Source organism: Crinia signifera, chromosome 12, assembly GCF_055691185.1.
Source record: "Crinia signifera chromosome 12, ASM5569118v1, whole genome shotgun sequence".
NCBI classification, from domain to species: domain Eukaryota; kingdom Metazoa; phylum Chordata; class Amphibia; order Anura; family Myobatrachidae; genus Crinia; species Crinia signifera.
The window spans coordinates 32413475-32427104 of record NC_139228.1 but is presented as its reverse complement, the minus strand read 5'-3'; positions in this window follow the sequence as shown (position 1 = coordinate 32427104).

Here is a 13630-nt window from a genome sequence, read left to right as displayed (position 1 = left end):
CTATATCTCTTATATATCTCTTATATATCGCTTATATATCTCTTATCGCTTATATATCTCCTATATCTCTTATATATCTCTTATATATCTCTATCTCTTATATATCTTATATATCTCCTATATATCTCTTATATATCTCCTATATATCTCTTATGTATCTCTTATAAATATCTCTTATATATCTCTTATGTATCTCTTATATATCTCTTATATATCTCTTATATCTTATATATCTCTTGTATATCTCTTATATATCTCCTATATCTCTTATATATCTCTTATATATCTCTTATATATCTCTATATATCTCTTATGTATCTCGTATATATATCTCTTATATATATCTTATATATCTCTATATCTCTTATATATCTCTTATATATCTCCTATATTACTAATGTATCTCTTATATATCTCTTATATATCTCTTATATATCTCTTATATATCTCTTATATATCTCTTATATATCTCTTATATATCTCTTATATATTTCTTATCTCCTATATATCTCTTATATATCTCTTATATATCTCTTATATATCTCTTATATATCTCTTATATATCTCTTATATATCTCTTATATATCTCTTATCTCCTATATATCTCTTATATATCTCTTATATATCTCTTATATATCTCTTATGGCTTATATATCTCTTATATATCTCTTATCTCTTATATATCTCTTATATATCTCTTATCTCTTATATATCTCTTATATATCTCTTATATATCTCTTATCTCCTATATATCTCTTATATATCTCTTATGTATCTCTTATATATCTCTTATATATCTCTTATATATCTCTTATATATCTCTTATATATCTCTTATCTCTTATATATCTCTTATCTCTTATATATCTCTTATTTATCTCTTATATATCTCTTATTTATCTCTTATATATCTCTTATATATCTCTTATCTCTTATATATCTCTTATATATCTCTTATATATCTCTTATGTATCTCTTATATATCTCTTATATATCTCTTATCTCTTATATATCTCTTAAGTATCTCTTATGTATCTCTTATGTATCTCTTATGTATCTCTTATATATCTCTTATATATCTCTTATATATCTCCTATATCTCTTATATATCTCTTATATATCTCTTATATATCTCTTATATATCTCTTATATATCTCTTATGTATCTCTTATGTATCTCTTATGTATCTCTTATATATCTCTTATATATCTCTTATGTATCTCTTATATATCTCTTATATATCTCCTATATCGCTTATATATCTCTTATATATCTCTTATATATCTCTTATATATCTCTATATCTCTTATATATCTCTTATGTATCTCTTATATATCTTTTTTATATCTCTTATATATCTCTTATGTATCTCTTATGTATCTCTTATGTATCTCTTATGTATCTCTTATATATCTCTTATATATCTCTTATATATCTCTTATATATCTCTTATATATCTCCTATATCTCTTATATATCTCTTATATATCTCTTATATATCTCTTATATATCTCCTATATCTCTTATATATCTCTTATATATCTCTTATTTATCTCTTATATATCTCTTATATATCTCTTATGTATCTTTTTTATATCTCTTATATATCTCTTATATATCTCTTATATATCTCTTATGTATCTCTTATATATCTTTTTTGTATCTCTTATGTATCTCTTATATATCTCTTATGTATCTCTTATATATCTCTTATATATCTCTTATATATCTCCTATATCTCTTATATATCTCTTATATATCTCTTATATATCTCTTATGTATCTCTTATCTCTTATATATCTCTTATATATCTCTTATATATCTCTTATCTCTTATATATCTCTTATATATCTCTTATATATCTCTTATGTATCTCTTATATATCTCTTATGTATCTCTTATATATCTCTTATGTATCTCTTATATATCTCTTATATATCTCCTATATCTCTTATATATCTCTTATATATCTCTTATTTATCTCTTATATATCTCTTATATATCTCTTATGTATCTTTTTTATATCTCTTATATATCTCTTATATATCTCTTATATATCTCTTATATATCTCTTATATATCTCTTATGTATGTCTTATGTATCTCTTATGTATCTCTTATGTATCTCTTATGTATCTCTTATGTATCTCTTATATATCTTTTTTATATCTCTTATATATCTCTTATATATCTCCTATATCTCTTATATATATCTTATATATCTCTTATATATCTCTTATATATCTCTTATATATCTCTTATATATCTCTTATATATCTCTTATATATCTCTTATATATCTCTTATCTCTTATATATCTCCTATATCTCTTATATATCTCTTATATATCTCTTATATATCTCTTATATATCTCTTATATATCTCTTATATATCTCTTATATATCTCTTATATATCTCTTATATATCTCCTATATCTCTTATATATCTCTTATATATCTCTTATATATCTCTTATATATCTCTTATATATCTCCTATATCTCTTATATATCTCTTATATATCTCTTATATATCTCTTATATATCTCTTATATATCTCTTATATATCTCTTATCTCTTATATATTTCTTATATATCTCTTATATATCTCCTATATCTCTTATATATCTCTTATATATCTATTATGTATCTCTTATGTATCTCTTATATATCTCTTATATATCTCTTATATATCTCTTATATATCTCTTATATATCTCTTATATATCTCTTATATATCTCTTATATATCTCTTATATATCTCTTATATATCTCTTATCTCTTATATATTTCTTATATATCTCTTATATATCTCCTATATCTCTTATATATCTCTTATATATCTCTTATATATCTCTTATGTATCTCTTATATATCTCTTATGTATCTCTTATATATCTCTTATATATCTCCTATATCTCTTATATATCTCTTATATATCTCTTATTTATCTCTTATATATCTCTTATATATCTCTTATGTATCTTTTTTATATCTCTTATATATCTCTTATATATCTCTTATATATCTCTTATATATCTCTTATATATCTCTTATCTCTTATATATCTCTTATGTATCTCTTATGTATCTCTTATGTATCTCTTATGTATCTCTTATATATCTCTTATATATCTCTTATATATCTCCTATATCGCTTATATATCTCTTATATATCTCTTATATATCTCTTATATATCTCTTATATATCTCCTATATCTCTTATATATCTCTTATATATCTCTTATGTATCTCTTATGTATCTCTTATGTATCTCTTATGTATCTCTTATGTATCTCTTATATATCTCTTATGTATCTCTTATATATCTCTTATATATCTCCTATATCGCTTATATATCTCTTATATATCTCTTATATATCTCTATATCTCTTATATATCTCTTATATATCTCTTATCTCTTATATATCTCTTATATATCTCTTATATATCTCTTATCTCCTATATATCTCTTATATATCTCTTATGTATCTCTTATATATCTCTTATATATCTCTTATATATCTCTTATATATCTCTTATATATCTCTTATCTCTTATATATCTCTTATTTATCTCTTATATATCTCTTATTTATCTCTTATATATCTCTTATATATCTCTTATCTCTTATATATCTCTTATATATCTCTTATATATCTCTTATATATCTCTTATGTATCTCTTATATATCTCTTATATATCTCTTATCTCTTATATATCTCTTATGTATCTCTTATGTATCTCTTATGTATCTCTTATGTATCTCTTATATATCTCTTATATATCTCTTATATATCTCCTATATCTCTTATATATCTCTTATATATCTCTTATATATCTCTTATATATCTCTTATGTATCTCTTATGTATCTCTTATGTATCTCTTATGTATCTCTTATATATCTCTTATGTATCTCTTATGTATCTCTTATATATCTCTTATATATCTCCTATATCGCTTATATATCTCTTATATATCTCTTATATATCTCTTATATATCTCTTATATATCTCTATATCTCTTATATATCTCTTATGTATCTCTTATATATCTTTTTTATATCTCTTATATATCTCTTATGTATCTCTTATGTATCTCTTATGTATCTCTTATGTATCTCTTATATATCTCTTATATATCTCTTATATATCTCTTATATATCTCTTATATATCTCTTATATATCTCCTATATCTCTTATATATCTCTTATATATCTCTTATATATCTCCTATATCTCTTATATATCTCTTATATATCTCTTATTTATCTCTTATATATCTCTTATATATCTCTTATGTATCTTTTTTATATCTCTTATATATCTCTTATATATCTCTTATATATCTCTTATGTATCTCTTATATATCTTTTTTGTATCTCTTATGTATCTCTTATATATCTCTTATGTATCTCTTATATATCTCTTATATATCTCTTATATATCTCCTATATCTCTTATATATCTCTTATATATCTCTTATATATCTCTTATGTATCTCTTATCTCTTATATATCTCTTATATATCTCTTATATATCTCTTATCTCTTATATATCTCTTATATATCTCTTATATATCTCTTATGTATCTCTTATATATCTCTTATGTATCTCTTATATATCTCTTATGTATCTCTTATATATCTCTTATATATCTCCTATATCTCTTATATATCTCTTATATATCTCTTATATATCTCTTATGTATCTTTTTTATATCTCTTATATATCTCTTATATATCTCTTATATATCTCTTATGTATCTCTTATGTATCTCTTATGTATCTCTTATGTATCTCTTATGTATCTCTTATGTATCTCTTATATATCTTTTTTATATCTCTTATATATCTCATATATATCTCCTATATCTCTTATATATCTCTTATATATCTCTTATATATCTCTTATATATCTCTTATATATCTCTTATATATCTCTTATATATCTCTTATATATCTCTTATATATCTCTTATCTCTTATATATCTCTTATATATCTCCTATATCTCTTATATATCTCTTATATATCTCTTATATATCTCTTATATATCTCTTATATATCTCTTATATATCTCTTATATATCTCTTATATATCTCTTATATCTTATATATCTCTTATATATCTCTTATATATCTCCTATATCTCTTATATATCTCTTATATATCTCTTATATATCTCTTATATATCTCTTATATATCTCCTATATCTCTTATATATCTCTTATATATCTCTTATATATCTCTTATATATCTCTTATATATCTCTTATATATCTCTTATCTCTTATATATTTCTTATATATCTCTTATATATCTCCTATATCTCTTATATATCTCTTATATATCTCTTATGTATCTCTTATGTATCTCTTATAAATCTCTTATATATCTCTTATATATCTCTTATATATCTCTTATATATCTCTTATATATCTCTTATATATCTCTTATATATCTCTTATCTCTTATATATTTCTTATATATCTCTTATATATCTCCTATATCTCTTATATATCTCTTATATATCTCTTATATATCTCTTATGTATCTCTTATATATCTCTTATGTATCTCTTATATATCTCTTATATATCTCCTATATCTCTTATATATCTCTTATATATCTCTTATTTATCTCTTATATATCTCTTATGTATCTTTTTTATATCTCTTATATATCTCTTATATATCTCTTATATATCTCTTATATATCTCTTATATATCTCTTATGTATCTCTTATGTATCTCTTATATATCTCTTATATATCTCCTATATCTCTTATATATCTCTTATATATCTCTTATATATCTCTTATATATCTCTTATCTCTTATATATCTCTTATATATCTCCTATATCTCTTATATATCTCTTATATATCTCTTATATATCTCTTATATATCTCTTATATATCTCTTATATATCTCTTATATATCTCTTATCTCTTATATATCTCCTATATCTCTTATATATCTCTTATATATCTCTTATCTCTTATATATCTCTTATATAAGAGATATAGGAGATATATAAGAGATATATAAGAGATAAGAGATATATAAGAGATATATAAGAGATATAGAGATATATAAGAGATATATAAGCGATATATAAGAGATATATAAGAGATATATAAGAGATATATAAGAGATATAGGAGATATATAAGAGATATATATCTCTTATATATCTCTTATATATCTCTTATATATCTCTTATATATCTCTATATCTCTTATATATCTCTTATATATCGCTTATATATCTCTTATCGCTTATATATCTCCTATATCTCTTATATATCTCTTATATATCTCTATCTCTTATATATCTTATATATCTCCTATATATCTCCTATATATATCTTATATATCTCCTATATATCTCTTATGTATCTCTTATATATATCTCTTATATATCTCTTATGTATCTCTTATATATCTCTTATATATCTCCTATATATCTCTTATGTATCTCTTATATATATATATCTCTTATATATCTCTTATGTATCTCTTATATATCTCTTATCGCTTATATATCTCCTATATCTCTTATATATCTCTTATATATCTCTATCTCTTATATATCTTATATATCTCCTATATATCTCCTATATATCTCTTATATATCTCTTATATATCTCTTATGTATCTCTTATATATCTCTTATATATCTCCTATATATCTCTTATGTATCTCTTATATATATCTCTTATATATCTCTTATGTATCTCTTATATATATCTCTTATATATATCTTATATATCTCCTATATCTCTTATATATCTCTTATATATCTCTTATATATCTCTTATATATCTCCTATATTTCTAATGTATCTCTTATATATCTCTTATATATCTCTTATATATCTCTTATATATCTCTTATATATCTCTTATATATCTCTATATCTCTTATATATCGCTTATATATCTCTTATATATCTCCTATATATCTCCTATATATCTCTTATGTATCTCTTATATATATCTCTTATATATCTCTTATGTATCTCTTATATATATCTCTTATATATATATCTTATATATCTCCTATATCTCTTATATATCTCTTATATATCTCTTATATATCTCCTATATTTCTAATGTATCTCTTATATATCTCTTATATATCTCTTATATATCGCTTATATATCTCTTATATATCTCCTATATATCTCTTATGTATCTCTTATATATATCTCTTATATATCTCTTATGTATCTCTTATATATATCTCTTATATATATCTTATATATCTCCTATATCTCTTATATATCTCTTATATATCTCTTATATATCTCCTATATTTCTAATGTATCTCTTATATATCTCTTATATATCTCTTATATATCTCTTATATATCTCTTATATATCTCTTATATATCTCTTATATATCTCTTATATATCTCCTATATCTCTTATATATCTCTTATATATCTCTTATATATCTCTTATATATCTCTTATATATCTCTTATATATCTCTTATCTCTTATATATTTCTTATATATCTCTTATATATCTCCTATATCTCTTATATATCTCTTATATATCTCTTATGTATCTCTTATGTATCTCTTATAAATCTCTTATATATCTCTTATATATCTCTTATATATCTCTTATATATCTCTTATATATCTCTTATATATCTCTTATCTCTTATATATTTCTTATATATCTCTTATATATCTCCTATATCTCTTATATATCTCTTATATATCTCTTATATATCTCTTATGTATCTCTTATATATCTCTTATGTATCTCTTATATATCTCTTATATATCTCCTATATCTCTTATATATCTCTTATATATCTCTTATTTATCTCTTATATATCTCTTATGTATCTTTTTTATATCTCTTATATATCTCTTATATATCTCTTATATATCTCTTATATATCTCTTATATATCTCTTATGTATCTCTTATGTATCTCTTATATATCTCTTATATATCTCCTATATCTCTTATATATCTCTTATATATCTCTTATATATCTCTTATATATCTCTTATCTCTTATATATCTCTTATATATCTCCTATATCTCTTATATATCTCTTATATATCTCTTATATATCTCTTATATATCTCTTATATATCTCTTATATATCTCTTATATATCTCTTATCTCTTATATATCTCCTATATCTCTTATATATCTCTTATATATCTCTTATCTCTTATATATCTCTTATATAAGAGATATAGGAGATATATAAGAGATATATAAGAGATAAGAGATATATAAGAGATATATAAGAGATATAGAGATATATAAGAGATATATAAGCGATATATAAGAGATATATAAGAGATATATAAGAGATATATAAGAGATATAGGAGATATATAAGAGATATATATCTCTTATATATCTCTTATATATCTCTTATATATCTCTTATATATCTCTATATCTCTTATATATCTCTTATATATCGCTTATATATCTCTTATCGCTTATATATCTCCTATATCTCTTATATATCTCTTATATATCTCTATCTCTTATATATCTTATATATCTCCTATATATCTCCTATATATCTCTTATATATCTCCTATATATCTCTTATGTATCTCTTATATATATCTCTTATATATCTCTTATGTATCTCTTATATATCTCTTATATATCTCCTATATATCTCTTATGTATCTCTTATATATATATCTCTTATATATCTCTTATGTATCTCTTATATATCTCTTATCGCTTATATATCTCCTATATCTCTTATATATCTCTTATATATCTCTATCTCTTATATATCTTATATATCTCCTATATATCTCCTATATATCTCTTATATATCTCTTATATATCTCTTATGTATCTCTTATATATCTCTTATATATCTCCTATATATCTCTTATGTATCTCTTATATATATCTCTTATATATCTCTTATGTATCTCTTATATATATCTCTTATATATATCTTATATATCTCCTATATCTCTTATATATCTCTTATATATCTCTTATATATCTCCTATATTTCTAATGTATCTCTTATATATCTCTTATATATCTCTTATATATCTCTTATATATCTCTTATATATCTCTTATATATCTCTATATCTCTTATATATCGCTTATATATCTCTTATATATCTCCTATATATCTCTTATGTATCTCTTATATATATCTCTTATATATCTCTTATGTATCTCTTATATATATCTCTTATATATATATCTTATATATCTCCTATATCTCTTATATATCTCTTATATATCTCTTATATATCTCCTATATTTCTAATGTATCTCTTATATATCTCTTATATATCTCTTATATATCGCTTATATATCTCTTATATATCTCCTATATATCTCTTATGTATCTCTTATATATATCTCTTATATATCTCTTATGTATCTCTTATATATATCTCTTATATATATCTTATATATCTCCTATATCTCTTATATATCTCTTATATATCTCTTATGTATCTCTTATCTCTTATATATCTCTTATGTATCTCTTATCTCTTATATATCTCTTATATATCTCTTATATATCTCTTATATATCTCTTATATATCTCTTATATATCTCTATATCTCTTATATATCGCTTATATATCTCTTATCGCTTATATATCTCCTATATCTCTTATATATCTCTTATATATCTCTATCTCTTATATATCTTATATATCTCCTATATATCTCCTATATATCTCTTATATATCTCCTATATATCTCTTATGTATCTCTTATATATATCTCTTATATATCTCTTATGTATCTCTTATATATCTCTTATATATCTCTTATATCTTATATATCTCTTGTATATCTCTTATATATCTCCTATATCTCTTATATATCTCTTATATATCTCCTATATTTCTAATGTATCTCTTATATATCTCTTATATATCTCTTATCTCTTATATATCTCTTATATATCTCTTATATATCTCTTATATATCTCTTATGTATCTCTTATATATCTCTTATATATCTCTTATATATCTCCTATATATCTCTTATGTATCTCTTATGTATCTCTTATATATCTCTTATATATCTCTTATATATCTCTTATATATCTCTTATATATCTCTTATATATCTCTTATATATCTCTTATATATCTCTTATATATCTCTTATATATCTCTTATATATCTCTTATTTATCTCTTATTTATCTCTTATATATCTCTTATATATCTCTTATCTCTTATATATCTCTTATGTATCTCTTATGTATCTCTTATGTATCTCTTATGTATCTCTTATATATCTATTATATATCTCTTATATATCTCCTATATCTCTTATATATCTCTTATATATCTCTTATATATCTCTTATATATCTCTTATATATCTCTTATATATCTCTTATGTATCTCTTATGTATCTCTTATGTATCTCTTATATATCTCTTATATATCTCTTATATATCTCTTATGTATCTCTTATATATCTCTTATATATCTCCTATATCTCTTATATATCTCTTATATATCTCTTATATATCTCTTATATATCTCTATATCTCTTATATATCTCTTATGTATCTCTTATATATCTTTTTTATATCTCTTATATATCTCTTATATATCTCTTATGTATCTCTTATGTATCTCTTATATATCTCTTATATATCTCTTATATATCTCTTATATATCTCTAATATATCTCTTATATATCTCTTATATATCTCTTATATATCTTTTTTATATCTCTTATATATCTCTTATATATCTCTTATATATCTTTTTTATATCTCTTATATATCTCTTATATATCTCTTATGTATCTCTTATGTATCTCTTATGTATCTCTTATGTATCTCTTATATATCTCTTATATATCTCTTATGTATCTCTTATGTATCTCTTATGTATCTCTTATGTATCTCCTATATCTCTCCTATATCTCTCCTATATCTCTCATATATCTCTTATATATCTCCTATATCTCTTATATCTCTTATATATCTCTTATATATCTCTTATATATCTCTTATCTCTTATAGATCTCTTATAGATCTCTTATAGATCTCTTATAGATCTCTTATAGATCTCTTATAGATCTCTTATATATCTCTTATATATCTCTTATATATCTCTTATATATCTCTTATATCTCTTATATATCTCTTATATATCTCTTATTTATCTCTTATATATCTCTTATATATCTCTTATGTATCTTTTTTATATCTCTTATATATCTCTTATATATCTCTTATATATCTCTTATATATCTTTTTTGTATCTCTTATGTATCTCTTATGTATCTCTTATATATCTCTTATATATCTCCTATATCTCTCCTATATCTCTCATATATCTCTTATGTATCTCTTATGTATCTCTTATGTATCTCTTATGTATCTCTTATATATCTCTTATATATCTCTTATATATCTCTTATATATCTCTTATATATCTCTTATATATCTCTTATATATATATATATCTCTTATGTATCTCTTATGTATCTCTTATGTATCTCTTATGTATCTCTTATATATCTCTTATATATCTCTTATATATCTCTTATATATCTCTTATATATCTCTTATATATCTCTTATATATCTCTTATATATCTTTTTTATATCTCTTATATATCTCTTATGTATCTCTTATGTATCTCTTATATATCTCTTATATATCTCTTATGTATCTCTTATGTATCTCTTATGTATCTCCTATATCTCTCCTATATCTCTCCTATATCTCTCCTATATCTCTCATATATCTCTTATATATCTCTTATATATCTCCTATATCTCTTATAGATCTCTTATAGATCTCTTATATATCTCTTATATATCTCTTATATATCTCTTATATATCTCTTATATATCTCTTATATATCTCTTATATATCTCTTATATATCTCTTATATATCTCCTATATCTCTTATATATCTCTTATATATCTCTTATATATCTTTTTTATATCTCTTATATATCTCTTATATATCTCTTATATATCTCTTATGTATCTCTTATGTATCTCTTATATATCTTTTTTGTATCTCTTATGTATCTTTTTTGTATCTCTTATGTATCTCTTATATATCTCTTATGTATCTCTTATATATCTCTTATATATCTCTTATATATCTCTTATATATCTCTTATATATCTCTTATCTCTTATATATCTCTTATATATCTCTTATATATCTCTTATGTATCTCTTATGTATCTCTTATGTATCTCTTATGTATCTCTTATATATCTCTTATATATCTCTTATATATCTCTTATATATCTCTTATATATCTCTTATATATCTCTTATATATCTCTTATATATCTCTTATATATCTCCTATATCTCTTATATATCTCTTATATATCTCTTATATATCTCTTATGTATCTCTTATCTCTTATATATCTCTTATGTATCTCTTATCTCTTATATATCTCTTATATATCTCTTATATATCTCTTATATATCTCTTATATATCTCTTATATATCTCTTATATATCTCTTATATATCTCTTATGTATCTCTTATCTCTTATATATCTCTTATGTATCTCTTATCTCTTATATATCTCTTATATATCTCTTATATATCTCTTATATATCTCTTATATATCTCTTATATATCTCTTATGTATCTCTTATGTATCTCTTATATATCTCTTATGTATCTCTTATGTATCTCTTATGTATCTCTTATATATCTTTTTTATATCTCTTATATATCTCTTATATATCTCTTATGTATCTCTTATGTATCTCTTATGTATCTCTTATGTATCTCTTATGTATCTCTTATGTATCTCTTATATATCTCTTATGTATCTCTTATGTATCTCTTATCTCTTATATATCTCTTATGTATCTCTTATCTCTTATATATCTCTTATATATCTCTTATATATCTCTTATATATCTCTTATATATCTCTTATGTATCTCTTATGTATCTCTTATGTATCTCTTATGTATCTCTTATGTATCTCTTATATATCTCTTATATATCTCTTATGTATCTCTTATGTATCTCTTATGTATTGTGAAGGATGGGCATTGGCGATAAAAGTGAATTGTGACATCCTCTACTCCACAGTAATTAATGTACATTTTAGCCCTATTGTTCCCTATGTATGTCTGTATTTCCCAGGACTTTATTCATGTAAGCATTATACCATTGAGACCATTTGCCCGTGGTTACGTCACTGCCTCCAGGTAATGTTCTTAGTAAACTGTGATGGTATCATGAATAAGGGATTTGTGACTATGAAGTTAATTATGGCAGTCTTCCCAAATGCGTATTACTTAAATATTGTAACTGTATATGTGGAGACAAATGGTCCGGCTAGAAGAGACCAAATGCTTAGATTAGAATCTGTTCAGTTTGTGTATAGTTTTTGGTTCAGGGATCAAAGGACCTCTTTATAGGCTGTTTAGTAACAGAGACAACAGGTAGTGGCAGAGACATACACTTCCCCCCCAAATAACAAGAAGCTAAAGGATGGATAACACCAGGGTCACTCTCCAGAGAAGAGATCTGTTTACATGAAGGTGTGAAATCCCTCACATACACAAGCTTCAAAGCCAGATGAAGGGAGTGAGTTAATCAGCCCCTGGACAGGTAATAGGAGACCCTGTTACATTCATACAACTGCAC